This window comes from Dromiciops gliroides, chromosome 2, assembly GCF_019393635.1.
Source record: "Dromiciops gliroides isolate mDroGli1 chromosome 2, mDroGli1.pri, whole genome shotgun sequence".
NCBI classification, from domain to species: domain Eukaryota; kingdom Metazoa; phylum Chordata; class Mammalia; order Microbiotheria; family Microbiotheriidae; genus Dromiciops; species Dromiciops gliroides.
This window is the reverse complement of record NC_057862.1, coordinates 626,007,713-626,024,667: the sequence shown is the minus strand read 5'-3', so window position 1 is coordinate 626,024,667 and position 16,955 is coordinate 626,007,713.

The following is a 16,955-nucleotide window of genomic DNA, read 5'->3' as shown; positions in this document are numbered from 1 at the left end:
TATAAAGTGGCAATCATCAAAACTATTTGGTACTGACTAAGAAATAGAGGGGAGGATCAATGGAATAGGTTAGGCCCAGGAGACACAGTAGTAAATGACTTTAGTAATGTACTGTTTGATAAACTCAAAGACTCTAACTTCTGGGATAGGCACTCAGCATTTGACAAAACCTGCTGGGAAAACTGGAAGATAGTATGGCAGAAATTAGGCATATTTCAACATCTTACACCTTATACCAAAATAAGGTCAAAATGGTTACGATTTAGACATAAATGGTGATACCATAGTTAAATTAGGAGAGGAAGGGGCAGCTAGGTGGCACAGTGGATAGAGCATAGGCCCTGGAGTCAGGAGTACCTGAGTTCAAATCCAGCCTCAGACACTTAACACTTACTAGCTGTGTGACCCTGGGCAAGTCACTTAACTCCAATTGCCTCACTAAAAAAATTTAAAAAAAATAGGAGAGGAAGAAAAAAAATCTGTATTTTATACATATATGTGTGTATTATATCCAATCTAATAATCATTTATTAAACATATATGCCAGGCATTTTTCTAGTTGCTGGGGATAGAACTAATAAAAAGAAAGACAGTCCCTGCTCTCAAGGAGCTTACAATCTAATAGGGGAGAGAACCCACAAAAGAGTGGTGGTGGCAGAAACACCAGCAGCTACCTGGTGATGGGGAATCTTTGTGTATTTTAAAATTCTATATATGGGTTCCAATATGTACCCCCAGTTTTGGAGGGAAACTGGCTAAAATCACTGATAAATACTTTTAGGCTTTTTAAGGTTTTATTAAAAGATATAAGATAGTAAAGAAAAAGACTGACAACAGATTTCTTATAGCATGAAAATTCTAGCCTTCCTAAACCTCCCACTTGACGTCCTTTCATCAACCCTCAGCCAACATCTGCTTCCTACTTCCTGTTCTCCTCCCAGAAATGGGAGGTTTTTCAAGCTGATTAGCTAGTGTCATTCAACTCCATTGGTTCACTGGACTTGAAGGTGGTCTCAAGTTAAGTTCAAAGTTTTTAGCTTTTGAGAACAATACCTACTTAAGGGCTGGCCAGATGTGTTTACAATCTAACTGAAGTAGGCTAATCAACAGTCAATCACTCTCACTTAATTCAATCAGTTTAGATTAATTACAGGTGGGGCTTTGAGTATCTGCTAAATCCTCTTATCTACCACATTCCATTATCTTGTAGAGTTGAGAACAGGTAGAGCAGCAGATGCAAAGTGGAATAAAATTATTATGTGTCATATATATATATATATATATATATATATATACATTTGTACGCATATGTTCATGCATATATACAGAGACAGAGACAGAGACAGAGATAGAGAAAGGGAGTATGCGTTCACATTCATATATATCCACACATATGCATCCACACCTTATAGTGAGAGAGGAAGACAGTGAGACAGAGAGACTGACAAAGACTCAATCTATGATATCAGTGGTATGAGGAACTCGCATTAAAGAAACTCTCATTATCAATGTAGATCAGCAAATACTGAGCAATTTCTAATCTTAGAAAGTTACCTGAGTTGATCTTTCTATCCACTAAGACTTACTACCTCTTTATTCGTGAAAAATATAAACAAAAATTGCCCTGAACTAAATAGGGGTGAATTTTTGTTCCAGTACAGATTGTACTATAAGACCTCTGAGGTCCCTTTATTAGTAAGATTCTGTGTTTCTTGGTATAAGTAGACATCCTATTCATCCATTTTCTAAGTGTTCCTGCCATGGCCATGATATGGGGTCTGCAGATACACATAACTGAAAAGGTACACACAAAACTTAGACTACTTTTCATGGTGCCATCACTGTTTCCTTGCACTTGCCTCTCAGTTATTTTTCATTTTTATTTCACCTCACAATATAAAATCCCTCTATTGAATCTCTCTCACTTTTCTGTACACCACAGCTTTTATGGTTGTTTATAGTACCTAAGGACTTGGACTCTGTTTTCGTTTGCTAGAGTGTTGGAGTGGTGCCATTTTATTGATTTCTGCCCTTGGGAGAGCCGAATATTTCAAGGGGCCTTTCATCTCTTATTCATATTCTCCAAATATTCTCTGTCATTTATTCTCAAATTGGCTTTAAGCCTACATTCAAAGTCAATAAACTAAATATGGAGATGACAATCTGATGGACAGATTACAAAGACAAGTAGTAATACATATTTAGTTCCTCTAGATATTTGATGCAAAAGTCATGGAGCTTTCATTACTAAAGACAAATGAAGATTTATGAAACTGCATTACATCTGAATGTATAGGCCTAGCTCTGGAAATTGCAGATTTATGCAATAAAAGATGAAGATACATTTTCTTTTGGCTCATAGGATGGCTGTTCAAATGGTAATAAGCTAAAATTATAATTTAAAAGGATCTCTTATTTTCCTGTAAAATTATAGCAACTACTTTTTTATTTTTTGCAAATTTCTAATCTCCTAGAGGAAAATGGTCTGTCATTAAGGCTATTTAGAATTTTCTACCCAAAACCTAATGAAGACATCTCTTTTTCAGCCTCATAAAATAGTGAACTGATTATTTAAGCACCTAGCCACAAGTAGTTTTGGTTTTTTTCCCCCTGTATCAAGAGGTCTTACACACATTTATAATTTTAGAGAATGTAAATGCTTAAAGTATTTTCACTTAAATACATTAAGTGCCAGCAGCAGGATTTGATAGAAAAGCACACAAGATTTCATTTGGAGTTGGAGTGGCTATTTTGAAAATTAAACTTAGGGATTTGCCTATTTAATTAGCTTCCTATTCAGTTAGAATTCTGTACCATATGATTAAATGGCCTCCCTTCACGAAGTTAATTTAGATTTATTTTAGGTGTGTTGAGTAACAATATATCTTTAGTTGTTACTTGACTTTTCTAACTTTAAACACATGAGTAAATAATTTCATGCATAACATTCCTGCTTCATGTTCAAGGCATCTTTCTCACCTTTCTCTCATTCATAAATTTGCCACCACATATTATCATTTCTGGCAAATACATTGGCCTCAGCTGAGGCTGGTTCATCTCCACACAACTCTGTTATCTCACCTACCCTACCTGAATAAGGTAGTTAACATGAAAAACATGGCTCAATGAGAAATCCAAAACAGTTTTTGACACATAAAAATCATAGGATAAAACATAACAGAGATGAATATAAAGTCTTAGATTTTTTTAAGAAGTCTTAGATTTCCTGTTTTAAAAATCCTCTGAAAAGGGATACACTAGAAGAGAGATGGCTAGACAATAATTACTTAGAATAGGACTTAGGGTTTTAGAGACTGTAAATCCAATGTGACTTGAGTGTGATGCTACTTCCGAGAAGCTTAGGCAAAATTAAAAGAAACAAAGGAGCCATTCCCATTCATTCTAATTCTATAAAATATATTCTGAATTAAACAAGCATTTATGAAAATCTCCTACATGTGAGGTTCTATGCAAGTCATTAAGAATATAAGATAGAGGGCAGCTAGGTGGCTCAGTAGATAAAGTACCAGCTCTGGATTCAAGAGGACCCAAGTTCAAACCTGATCTCAGACACTTGATACTAAGTGTGTAACCCTGGGCAAATCACTTAACTCTCATTGCCCTGAGGCATTGGAAAAAGAAGAAATAAAAGAATATAAGATAAATTGAGGAATGGTCCCTCCCCTCCAGAAACACATATTCTACTTGCGTGTAGTCATTGATACTCCTTACTGCACTTGGTACTGTTCAAAGACTTGCTACTGTCCAATATGAGGGGATTTTATTAAATGACCTTGATGGGCCTTTCCTGATCTAAAGCCATGATGGTATCTTACTTATCTTCCAGAATTTAATAGCAGTAGTAATAATGGTATTGATTGATGACTTTATATAGCACTTTAAAGTTTGAAAAACACTGTAATTATCAACTCATTAGATTCTGTGATGAGTAAAACTAAATCACCTTACCTGTCCCTCTTTGTGGGGGGAAACTAGCTAGGATTTACTTATAATTAGAAGCTTCAGCAACAGTTAAAACATTAAACATTTATTAAAGTATATTAGAAGTTAGTAAAGAGAGAACACTTATCTCTGAAAGAATGAAAAACCTAGTTCATATCTATGCTAGAGAGAGAAAAAAAGCTGCCTTCACCTACCATATCATGCTTCCAAAGAGAAAGAGCCTCAGTTGGACCAGAAGCTCCCTGTGGGACTGGAAGAGGGGTGGTCCCCACACACAACTCCAAGCTAATTGGCTGGTAGCATTCAAGTCCATTGATTGACATGAATTAAAGGTGGTCTATGAATTGTGAGGCAATTTCCAGGACGCCAAATCAACTTCAGAAAGGTAGAATGCTTTCTTAACAGGGGGCTCTGGAGAGTGATATTCTTGCAATTCTTACAACAACCATTAAAGGTCTATTATTATTATTATTATTATTATTATTATTATTATTATTATTATTATTATTATTATTATTATTATTATTATTATTATTATTATTAACAGCATTTTATAAATGAGAAGACCCAGAGTGTGAGAGGTTAAGTAAAGAGCTATTATTTAAGTACCTAGTTACAGGTATCCTTTCCCCCCCACATTCAAGAGGTCTTACAAAAATTTGTAATTTCAGAAAATGCAAATATTTAAAGGCTTTGGGGAGTAAGATTTATTCTTCTTGCCACCAGAATGAAAAAACTAAGAGAAGTGGATGGGTGTTACAAAACAGCAGTTTGGGTTTTTATATTTAAAAAAAAAAGGGTATCCTAATAGTTTTAGTTATCCTCAAATGTTATGGCATAACTTAGGACATACTATGTACACTGGAGTTTTGTAAGCAAAGGCTGGATGACCACTTGTTCAATATTTCATCAAGCAGATCCATGGTAAGCAATAGTTCAGTCTAGACTTCCTCTTATATCCCTTTTAAGATGTGGGTGTTGAATTATTTTGCTTTCCCAGAAAGAGGAAAGTGAAAGTTTTGGGTGAGAGTAGAAGACCCTTGTTAGTCTATTTACTCTTATTAAATTGCTTCATTTTGCTCCTTTATTAGGCCAATTCTATCCTGATTTTTGTTTAGTAACAGGGAAAGTCACATACTCTTCAATCTAGATTGTTGGCCAGATTTGAGGGTTCCTGAGGTGTAATTTCTTATGAGAGTCAAGCCAATTTGAAGTTAATGAATTTTAATGTCAACAGCCAAAAACTTAGTCTGGTCAATAGGCCCCTGACAATTTCTTTCCTGAGACCATTTCTGGTGTGATCCTCAAATAAGAGAAGTTTATAACAAAATACCAGAAGATATTAAGGTGTCAACAATTATAATTATAGTAATTATTAATTAAATTTATACTTTTGCCAGTGATGGCTGAGCAGGCAAAATGTTATTATTATAGAGGCTGATTTATAACTGTTCACCATCACAATCGTCATCATAACTAGAAATGTTATAGCACTTTAAGGATTTCTAACCACTTTACATATATCTTTTTGGATCATCATAACAACCTGTCAGATTCTATGTTCAGTGCTATATTGTCTGCACCACTTAGCTAACCACATAAGGGAAAGAAATAACTCTATACAAATATGGTAAGAATAGCCTTAGGTGACAGAGATAATTTAATTTCTGAAAGTATTCAGGTTGAAGGTTTCTGCTTAATAAATGCTCATTGACTGACACTAGAGATGTTGCAGATAGCATGTATTTATGCTTTGTATAGAGGCCAGATCAAAAGACCTCTGAAGCTGCTATCCAATGATGAGATTCAAGTATACTATGGCATAGATCTCTCCTTTAATTCTGCCTCCCCTTCCCTCCTCTCCCCTCTCCTCCCCTCCCCTCTCCTCCCCTTTCTTCTCCTCTCCTCTTTTCCTACCTCCCCTCCCCTCCTCCCTCCCTTTTTCTGTCTCTCTGTATCTTTCACATACAAACACACACACACGAACACATTTTCTTTCTCTGTCTCTCTTTCTGTCTGTTTGTTTCTCTCATTCTCTCTGTCTCTCTCTCTGTCTCTCTCTCTGTCTCTCTCTCTCTGTCTCTCTCTGTCTCTCTCTCTCTCTCTCTCTCTCTCTCTCTCTCTCTCTCTCTCTCTCTCTCTCTCTCTCTATCTCTATCTCTTTCTCTCCCCTGCCCCATTTCCCTATTTCCCTACTCCCCCTTTACTTTTGAATTGTGCTTTAAAAACTATTTGGTTAACTATGTGAAAGTAAGATGTCAAATTGTTATGTTTGTGTTTGCTTTGTTTTCTTTCTGCTGAGATGTGAGAATTGATTTTTTTTCTTATTTATGAGTCTCCATCATTATTAACATTTTGATGGAAACAATTGCTTATTTATTTTCTTCTTAAAATACAATTTGATTTATGCTAGGAGAAGAAGTTGGTGGATTTACCTTTAATTATTTAACTGATTGTGGTTTAGCATGCTGAATTACTAAATAATCTGCATTATCTGAAGCTTGGATTTTGATTTTTCATAAATGTCTAGTATTATGAGCCTTAAAATAAAAACAATAAGTAGCTCAGTCTATATATGAATAAATCAATCATTTAATCAGTAAATATTCATTAAGCCTTGATATGTGCCAGTTCCTATGCTAAACAAAATCATTACATTATACATTCAGAAATAATTCAAAGGTTCTAGATATAAATGAAATTAGAAGACAAAATGGAACTTGTCTCTTAATTTGAAAGGATGGTTAACATGTTTCCATTCAAAAGGTAATAAAGAGTTCAAGTTGGTTTCCTCAGACATCCAAAAGGCAACAGGAAGCATGATTTCATTGGTCAACTGGTCATGCTGTATTTCAGTGCTCACAAAACCATTTGCAAAAAGAACATCATGAAGATAATTGCAGCTTATGTACAAAAACTAGAGAAAAGAATGAGGAAGTTAAAGAAATTCTGCAAAGAACATGATGAGAGCCAATAAATTAAATCTACATAGACTTAAGTGATTGATAACATCAATGGAAGTGTGGGCAGAAGGGAGAACTGGAAAAATATGTTGGAAAAGTTGGTTGAGAATAAGAAATTTGAGAGAGCAATGTCTTGTGGAAAATAAAAAAGGCCCATGCCTCAATATCGTGAATAATTTAATCAAGAAGAGAAGTAGAAGACTCAGGTCAAGGAAGAACCAAAGAGCATCCTCATAATGAAGTTTATATTTATAATCTGATTTCTTAGATCATTTGGTAAGTCAGAAATATGTAATAATTCCTGTTTCCTAGGTACTGTTCCAAGAACTCAGGATACAAAGAAACACAAAAGACAATCCTTACTCTCAAAGAATTCAGTTTAATAGGGCAGACAACTTCAAACAACTATGAAAAGTTAAATATACACATATGTGTATACATACACACACATATATATGTATATATGTGTGCATATATATATATATTATATATATATATGATGAACTGGAAATAATTAATAGAAGGCATTAACATTAAGAGCATAGAGAAAGGCTTCTTGTAGAATACGGGATTTTAACAGAGACTTGATGGAAGTCAGGGAGGGCAGGAGATGTAGAGGAATATGCAAAGAATTCTATTGTTATGGCTAAAATTCTAGCTAGTCTGTCTAAAATATCTAATGAGTGGTCACCAATAAATTATAAGCTTTAGCAAGAGTTAGACTTTTAAGCATTTATTAAGGAGAATAAGAATTTGGTAAAGAGAGAGAGAAAGGCCTAGATTCCTATCTATTAAAGGGAGAGCGCATTTCTAGCTCCCTTCTCCACCAGCGTCCTCAGGAAAAGAGCCCCCGTCAGAGCGGCAGGCTCCCCCCCTCCTTCCTCCCACAAGCAGATATCACTTCCTGATGCCAAAGAAAAGACTCCTGCTCTTGCCCTCAAAGACCTTCACTTCATGGCGGAGCTTTTCTACAGTAAGTCTCCAGCAGGTGGCATCATTCCAATCCTGTCTACTCATGGTAGACAGTTGCAATGTTTGCCAGAAACAGCAGGGAGGTTTATGGGCTGAGTAAAAGCAAGATTTAAGAAGAATGGAAAGGTAGGAGAAGACCAGATCATGGAAAGCTTTGAATTTCAAACAGAGGATTTTAATTTGATCCAAAACTAGTGGGAAAAAGTACAGTTTATTGAATTGGGGGTGCAGGGTGACATGGTCAGAACTGCTTTAGGAAGAACAATTTGTCATATGAATAGAGGAAATACTGATTTAGGGAGAGATGGTAGGCAAAGAGAATGTAGTTTTCCAGGTGTGTAGTAGAGATAAGAGTTGGGGAGATTATAAGAACCCTGAAGAAAGTGACTACTCTCTCCAAGACTATGTGATAACTAGAAGAGAGGAAACATAGGCATCTTTTGAAATAAACTCTATCATAAGGTGATCTCATATTAGATTGTAAAAAAAAAGGCTTCAATATAAAACTGCACCTGAATCATTCCAGGAATAGGGAAGCAGCTTACTATCCTGGCAGGATAAGTCGGCCTTATCTGGGTGGGTGGGAAGTGAAGTACAAGAGCAGCAGCAGTAGCAGCTTCTGGGATCACAGAAGCAAGCCAGAAGCCAGGATCAAAGCCTAGGGCAATCCGCCAGTGAGGCCCTGCCTTCCTAGAAATTAGCAGGCCCTGGGAAAGCGAGCCATCTGGGCAGCATAGCAGGGACACTTACTAGTCACCTTACCCCTAGTGCAAACCACCAGGCAGGCCTTGACCCCACTTCTATCCAGTAGTGAAGCCCCTCCCAAGGCTGAGCAACAGCAAGTTTCCACCCCTGGGGTCTACCAGCAGAGAACTCTTTTCCCATAGCAAACCAGCAGCAGGGGGCTCCAACACTCCAGCAGATCTGAAACAAAGTTATTCCTCCAAGGCCTACTAGCAGAGTGACTCTGTTCCCATAGCAGCCCAGCTACACACACACACACACACACACACACACACACACACACACACACACACACACACACACACACACTCACACACACACACTCACACACACACACTCACACACACACACGTTGAGATTTGCAACAAAATTACTCCTCCAGGGCCTGCTAACAGAGAGGGCCTATTAATAGAGCAACCTGTCAGCAGGGTACCACCACTATGGACAACCAGAAACAAGAGCCCTTCTCCATGGCCAACCACCAGAAAGATTATTAAGTTTAGCAACCCAGCAGTAGGACACCATCCTTTGAGAAGACCAGCCCATAGCCAGGGGAGGCCAAAACTGAGGACCAACTCCCAAATACCAGAAATAAGATAAGCTTATTTTAAAGAGAAAACAAGTAGCTAAGCCCTAAAGCCCAGTGAAAGCCATCAGGATGACCCAGAGCCTCAGCACAAAAACTTTGGACAATGCTGGAATAGAGACCAACTGTCACATAAAAACACCAAGTCACAAAAAGCCATAAAATGAACAAAACAAAACAAAAAAAGCTTGACTATTGAAAGTCACTATGGTGATGATAGGGAAGTTCAAGGCATAACATAGAGGAGAACAATAGTAACAACATGGCTACAGGTGAATCTTCAAAGAAAAATGTAAATTGGTTTCAGGCCCAAAAAGAATTCTTGGAGAAGCATTAAAAGGACTTTCAAAAGTAAAGAAGAGAAATGGTCAAAGGATATGAACAAGTAGTTTTCAATTGAAGAAATCAAAGCTATCTGTTCCCATATAAAAAAATGCTCTAAATCACTATTGATTAGAGAAATGCAAATTAAAGGAACTGTGAGATACCATCTCACACCTATCAGATTGGCTAATATGACAAAAAAAGGAAAATAATAAATGTTGGAGAAGCCATAGAAAAATTGGAACACTAATGCATTGTTGGTGGAACTGTGAACTGATCCAACCATTCTGGAGAACAATTTGGAACTATGCCCAAAGGGCTTGGGGTCTGTTCATACCATTTGACCCAGTGGTACCACTGCTAGGGCTGTATCCCAAAGAGATCATAGAATAGGGAAAAGGACACACATGTACAAAAATATTTATAGCAGCTCTCTTTCTGGTGGCAAAGAATTGGAAATAGATGGAATGCATATGAATGTAATGGAAAACTATTGTGCTGTAAGAAATGATGAGCAGGAGGAGTTCATAGAAGTTTGGAAGGACTTATATTAACTGACACTGACTCAGAGGAACAGAACCAGAAGAACATTGTACACAGTAACAGAAACGTTATCTAATGAACAATGGTGATAGACTTGGCTCTTCTCAGCAGTGCAACAATCCAAAACAGTTTCAAAGAACTCAGGATAGATAATGTTCTCAACATCCATAAAAAAGGACTGTGGATTCTGAATGCAGATTGAACCATACTGTTTCTACTTTGGGACTTTTTTTTCCCTTTTTTGAGGTGTTCCCCTTGTGCTCTGATTCTTCTTTTTCAACATGATTAATGCAGAAATATGTTTAATGTGATTGTATATACATAACCTATATCATATTGCTTTCTGTCTTGGGGAGAAGGGAGGGTGGGAGAATAATTTGGAACTAAAAATCCCATGAGAACAAATGTTGAAAACTATCCTTATATATAGCTGGAAAATAATAAAATACTTGTATTTTTTTCAAATTAAAATTGAAGAAATGGAAAATAATGACTCTATGAGACATCAAGAAAAGTAAAACAAAAGAAAAAATAGCAAAAGAAAATATGTAATTTCTCATTGGAAAACAGCTAACCTAGAAAATAGATCCAGGGGAGATAATGTAATAATTATTGGACTACCTGAAAGCCATGATTAAAAAAAGAAGAAGAAAAAAAGAAAGGAAAAAAAAAGCCTGGACAATGTCTTTCAAGAAATTTTCAAAGAAAACTGCCTTGATGTATTAGAAACAAAGGGCGAAATAGAAGTTGAAATCCACTGATCACCACTTGAAAGAGATCCCCAAATGAAAACTCCCCAGAACCTGATAGCCAAATTTCAAACCTCACAGATCATGGAGAAGGTATTGCAAACAGCCAAAAATAAACAATTCAAATATCTTGGAATTACATTCAGAATTACGTACACAACAAAACTGAATATAATCTTTTAGAGAAAAATTGACATTTAATGAAATAGAGTACTTTCAAACATTTCTGATTAAAAAATTAAAGCTGAATAAAAATACAAGACTCGAGAAACATAAAAAGGTAAAAAATAAACAAGACAGATTTTAAGGAATTTGATAAGGTTAAACTGTTTATATTTCTATAAGACAAGATGATATTTGTAAGACTTAATATCTTTATTATTTGTTTATTAATTGTGAGTAATTAAAAGGAGTATATGTAGACAGACATTGTTATAAGGTGACACTAATGGGACAACAATATTTGGAATTCTTTATTATAAGAGTAATTAGAAAAAAATATATGTAGACAGAGGGTGTGGTTATAATGTGACTTTGATTGGATGACACTTCAAAAAACAAAATAAAGGGGTAAGAAAGTAATTGAATGCAGGGGAGGGAAAGGAGGGGGGAAATTGAATGTGGTAAATTGTCCCACAAAAAAGAGTCATGGAAGAACTATTATAAAGAAGGGGGGAAAGAGGGTGAGGGTGGTTAAAGATTAAACTTTACTCTCATCAAAGTTGGCTCAAAGAGGGAATAACATACAGACTCAGTTCAATATAGAAATCTATCTTACCGTATAAGGAAGTAAAAAAGGGAGAGGGATCAAAGAAGGTGGATGGGGGACTGATATAAGGGATGAGATTTGGGGAAGGGCAGTGATCAGAAGTAAAACATTTGTGACACTTGTGAAGAGAGAAAGGGTGTGGGGTAAGAGTCAGGGAGATAAACAGGCAAAACACATCAGGGAGGGAAATAAAGTTATTATAACTATAAATGTGAATGAGATTAACTCACCCATTAAACAGAAGCAGATAGCAGAATGGATTAAAAACCAAAATCCTACAATAAGTTGTTTATAAGAAATACATCTGAAGCAGAGAGATACACACAGTATAAATGTAAGGGGCTGGAACAGAATCTATTATGCTTCAGCTGAAGCAAAAGAGCAAGGCTGGTAATCATGATTTCAGATAAAGCAGAAGCAAAAATAGATCTACTTAAAAGAGAAGAAGGAAATTATATCTTGCTGAAAGGTACAATAGACAATGAAGTCATATCAATATATAACATATATGCACCAAATGGTATAGCATCTAAATTTTAAAGGAGAAGTTCAGTTAGTTACAGGAGGAAATATATAATAAAATTATAGTAGTGGGGGACCTTAATAACCCTCCCCTATCAGAACTGAATAAATCTAACCAAAAAATAAACAAGAAATTAAGTAAATGAATAAAATTTTGGAAAAGTTAGATATAATAGATCTCTGGAGAAAATTGAATGCAAATAGAAAGGAATGTACCTTCTCAGAAGTACATGGGATATACAAAAAAATGACCATGTATTAATGCATACAAACCTCAAAACCATATGCAGAAAAGCAAAAATAGAAAACACATCCTTTTCAGATCATTATATGAAAAATTACATTCAGTAATGGATAATTGAAAGAAAGATTAAAAATTAATTGAAAATTAAATAATATTATCCTAATATAATTAAATAATCTTATCCTAAAAGAACAAGTGGCTCAATGAACAAATTATAGAAACAATCAATGATTTAATTAAAGAAAATTATAATGATGAGAGAACATATCAAAATTTATTGTATGCAGATGTAAGGAATTAATTGTGACTTGGGGTTTTCATAACCCTATCTTTGCTTTATTATGGTCATACTGAACAAAATGTAAGCTTAAAATCCTAAGAGAGGATAGGTGTGTACTTTGGGAGATAATTGAACAAACAAAAGGAACTCTGACCACAGGGAACATTCATAGAAACTAAGTAACTAGGGGTGGCTAGGTGGTGCAGTGGATAAAGCACCAGCCTTGGATTCAGGAGTATTTGAGTTCAAATCTGGCCTCAGACACTTGACTTACTAGCTGTGTGACCCTGGGCAAGTCACTTAACCCCCATTGCCCAGCCAAAAAAAAAAAAAAAAAAAAAAGAAAGCAACTAAGTAACTAGCCTCCCTCTAATAGCTTTCCCATGCCCATGTGGGTCTGGCCAGATTATAATGGGGACAGTCCATGTGGGTGTGCTGAGCCAATCAGTGACTCAGCATGGCTAAGAACTCCCTCTCCCCTTCCTGTGGGAGAGTCAGTTAGATACAATTGTGTCAGTTAGAGGAGTTAGAGGGAAAAGCACTTAGAGTGTTCTGAGGGAACTGGTGAAGGAATCTATGGACAGTTAGAGGAGCGGCTGGTGTTTGACCTTCAGACAAAAACAGAAGAGACTACAAAGCTAATTCTCCTTAGAGCTCCAGGTTTCAGGTGTTGATGAGTTTGGGTTTGTTTTTGTTTTGTTTTGTTTTTTGAGGCAAAGAGCTAGCTGGACTGGAGCCAGGTTCGCAGAGATTTATATATTGTTCTAATAATCTCACTTGTGTTTTGAATTTGTTCCCATTAATAAAATCTGTTTTGTTATTTCAGAAAGAGGCTATTTCCTTTCTTATTCCAATATTAAGGTGCACTGCCCAATTAACTCTTCCCATACTAAATTTGGCCCCTACACAGGCAAAGCAGTACATAGGGGGAAATTAAAAGCCCTAACTGCTTACATTAATAAAATAGAGAAAAAACAGATCAACTAAAATGCAACTAAAAAAATTAGAAAATGAACAAATTAAAAATCCCCTAATAAACACCAAATTAAAAATATTGATAATCTAAGGAGAAATTAATAAAATTGAAAGTAAGAAAATCTTTGAATTAAGAAATAAAAATAGAAGCTGTTTTTTGAAAAAAACAACAATAAAATAGATAAAACACTGGTTAATTTGATCAAAAAAAAGGAAAGAAGAAAAGCAAATTACTAGTATCACAAATTAAAGGTTAAACTCACCACCAATGAAGTGGAAATTAAGACAATTATTGGGAAATATTTTGCCCAATTATATGTCAATAAATTTGACAATCTAAATGAAACAGAAGACTATCTACTAAAATATAAATTACCCAGATTAAAAGAAGAATAAATAAAATATTTAAATAGCCCTATTTTAGAAAAAGAAATTCAACAAGCCCTCAGTGAACTTCCTAAGAAAAGATCGCCAGGACCAAATGGATTCATAGGTGAATTCTACCAAGCATTTAAAGAAAAATTAATCCCAATACAATATAAATTATTTGAGAGAATAAGTGAATGAGTCCTGCCAAATTCCTCTTATGTGACAAATATTGTGCCAGCACCCAAACCAGGAAGAGCTAATACAGAGAAAGAAAACTACAGACCAATCTCCCTAATGAATATTGTGATGTTTAAAATCTAACTGTGATGTCCAAAATATACAATGTGTGTTTGCCTTAAATTAGAAGCTTTAGCACTAGTCTTTGGGCATTAAGCATTTATTAATGAATACCAAGTATTCATGTGGAGTTCAGAAAGTTAAGAAAAGCCCTACCTAGCCTAGAGTTCCAGCCGGGTCTTTTTCTTCCTCAAGTCCTCTGCCATGAGCCTGCTTCAACCATGCACTTCCCTCAAACTGAGTGTGGATGCTTTTTATAGGTCCAGTGCATGGGCAGTCCTTATGCACCACTTCAAGATGGATTGGTTAGTGTCATCCAAATCCATCTTTGACCATGTTTCATAAAAAATCTCCCAAACTTTGTCTGTGTGTGTGGCCACACCAGAGATGAAAAGCAGGTGTTGAGGACCCTAACCAGCACCCTCTCCATTATAAGGTCACCTAATCTAATCGATCACCCAAGATAAATCATAGGAACTCAGAGGTGGAAGGAACCACAGAGATCATAGGATCTAGCTCTGGAAATGACTTAAAAGACAGAGATCATCCAGTTTCATTTTATAGATGTTCTCATTTTACAGATGAAGAGACTGTGGGCCAGAGACATGAAGGTATTTGACTCAAGTCATACAGATGAGATGGCAAAACGAATATTTGAAATGAGGTGTTCTTATTGCTCATTCAGTGCTCCCTCCAACACAATATATAGTCTAAAAGTTTGTATTAACACCAATTTAATTCAGCAAGCATTATTAAGCATCTACTGTGTGCAAGTCAACAAATATTTACTACATATCAATTACATGGGAGACCCAAAAAGTGGAGAAGTATGAACATGTGACTCCTTGAAGCATTGTCTAGACAGGCCTTAAAATGAGGTAAGAGAAAGTTATTTGTGTTGTTTAATTTAAAATTCTAAATGTGGGTTATAATATGTCCCCCCAGTTTTGAGGGGAAACTGGCTAAAATCACTGATAAATGAGTTTAGGTTTTTTAAAGTTTATTAAAAGATATAAGATAGTAAAGAGAAAGAAAAATTGAGAACAGATTTCTTTTGGCATGGAAATCCTAGCCTTCCTAATCCTCCCACTTGGCGTACTGCCACCAAGCTGCTGTGTCCAACCAAAAGAGGAAGCAGCCCTCCACCAGCATCAACTTCCTCCTTCTTGTTCTCCTCCCAGAAATGGGAGGGTCTTCAAGCTGATTGGCTAGCATCATTCAAATCCATTTGTTCACTGGACCTGAAGGTGGTCTCAATGTAAAGTTCAAAGTCCTTAGCTTCTGAGAACAATAACTTCTTAGGGGTTAGCCAGGTGTGGTTACAATCTAATTAACTTGAAGTAGGCTAATTAGCAGTCAATCACTCTCACTTAATTCAATCAATTTAGATTAATCTCCAGCTGAGCCTTTGAGTATTTGCCTAATCCCATTATTTTCTCACAATATTGACACAAAAGTTTTAAATAAAATACCAACAAAAATATTGCAGCAATGCATCACAAGAATCATAAATTATAACTGGGTGGGATTTATACCAGAAACTCAAGGCTGGTTCAATATCAGCATAATTGGCCATATCAATAACAAAACCAACAGAAATAATATGATTATCTCAATAGATGCAGAAAAGACTTTTCACAAAATACAGCACCCTTCCCTATTAAAAACACTAGGGAGGGGCAAAAAATATATAAAACACTAGGGAACATAGTAATAAATGGAGCTTTCCTCATAATAATAAGTACTATCTATCTAAAAACTTAAGAAAATGTTATCTGTAATGTGGATAAGCTAGAAACCTTCCCAGTAAGATCAGAAATGAAGCAAGGATGCCCATTATCAACACCATTATTTAATACTGTGCTAAAAATGTTAGCTGTAGTGATAAGAGAAGAAAAAGAAAGTGAAGGAATTTGAACAGGCAATGAAGAAACAAAGCTATCACTCTCTGCAATTGACATGATGTTATACTTAGTGAATCTTTGAGAATCAACTACAAAACTGTTTGAAAAAATAATTTTAGCAAAATTGTAGTATATAAATTAAAATTCCAGGATATAAATCATCAGCATTTCTATGTATTATCAAGAAAGGAAGAGATAGAAAGTGAAATTCCATTTAAAATAACTATAGATAATATAAATTATTTGGAAATCTACCTGCCAAAACAAACCCAGGAAATACATGAACACCATTACAAAGCACTTTTCATACAAATAGAGCTCAACAATAAAAAGATTAATCTTCCTGGGTAGGCTGAGACAATATAATACAAATGACAATTCCACCTAACTTTATTTACTTATTCAGTGCCATGCCAATCAAACCACCAATAATTATTTTATACAGCAAGAAAAAATCATAACAAAACTGATCTGGAAGAACAAAAGGCCAAAAATATTAAGGGAATTAATGAAAAAATAACGAGGAAATTGGACTAGACGTACCAAATCTCATTCTTTCCTTCTTCCTTTAATTTATGGGTGTTTGGAAGACTTTCAATATGGGGTTGTTTGTTGTTGCTGCTGCTATTGCTGCTGCTTGTTTTGATCCAGATCTCTGATTTCATCAGTTAGGGAACTACTGTTACAGAAACTCCACCACTATAGATCAGCAATTTTTCCATATCTTAGAATTTTTCCAAGATTTTTCTTC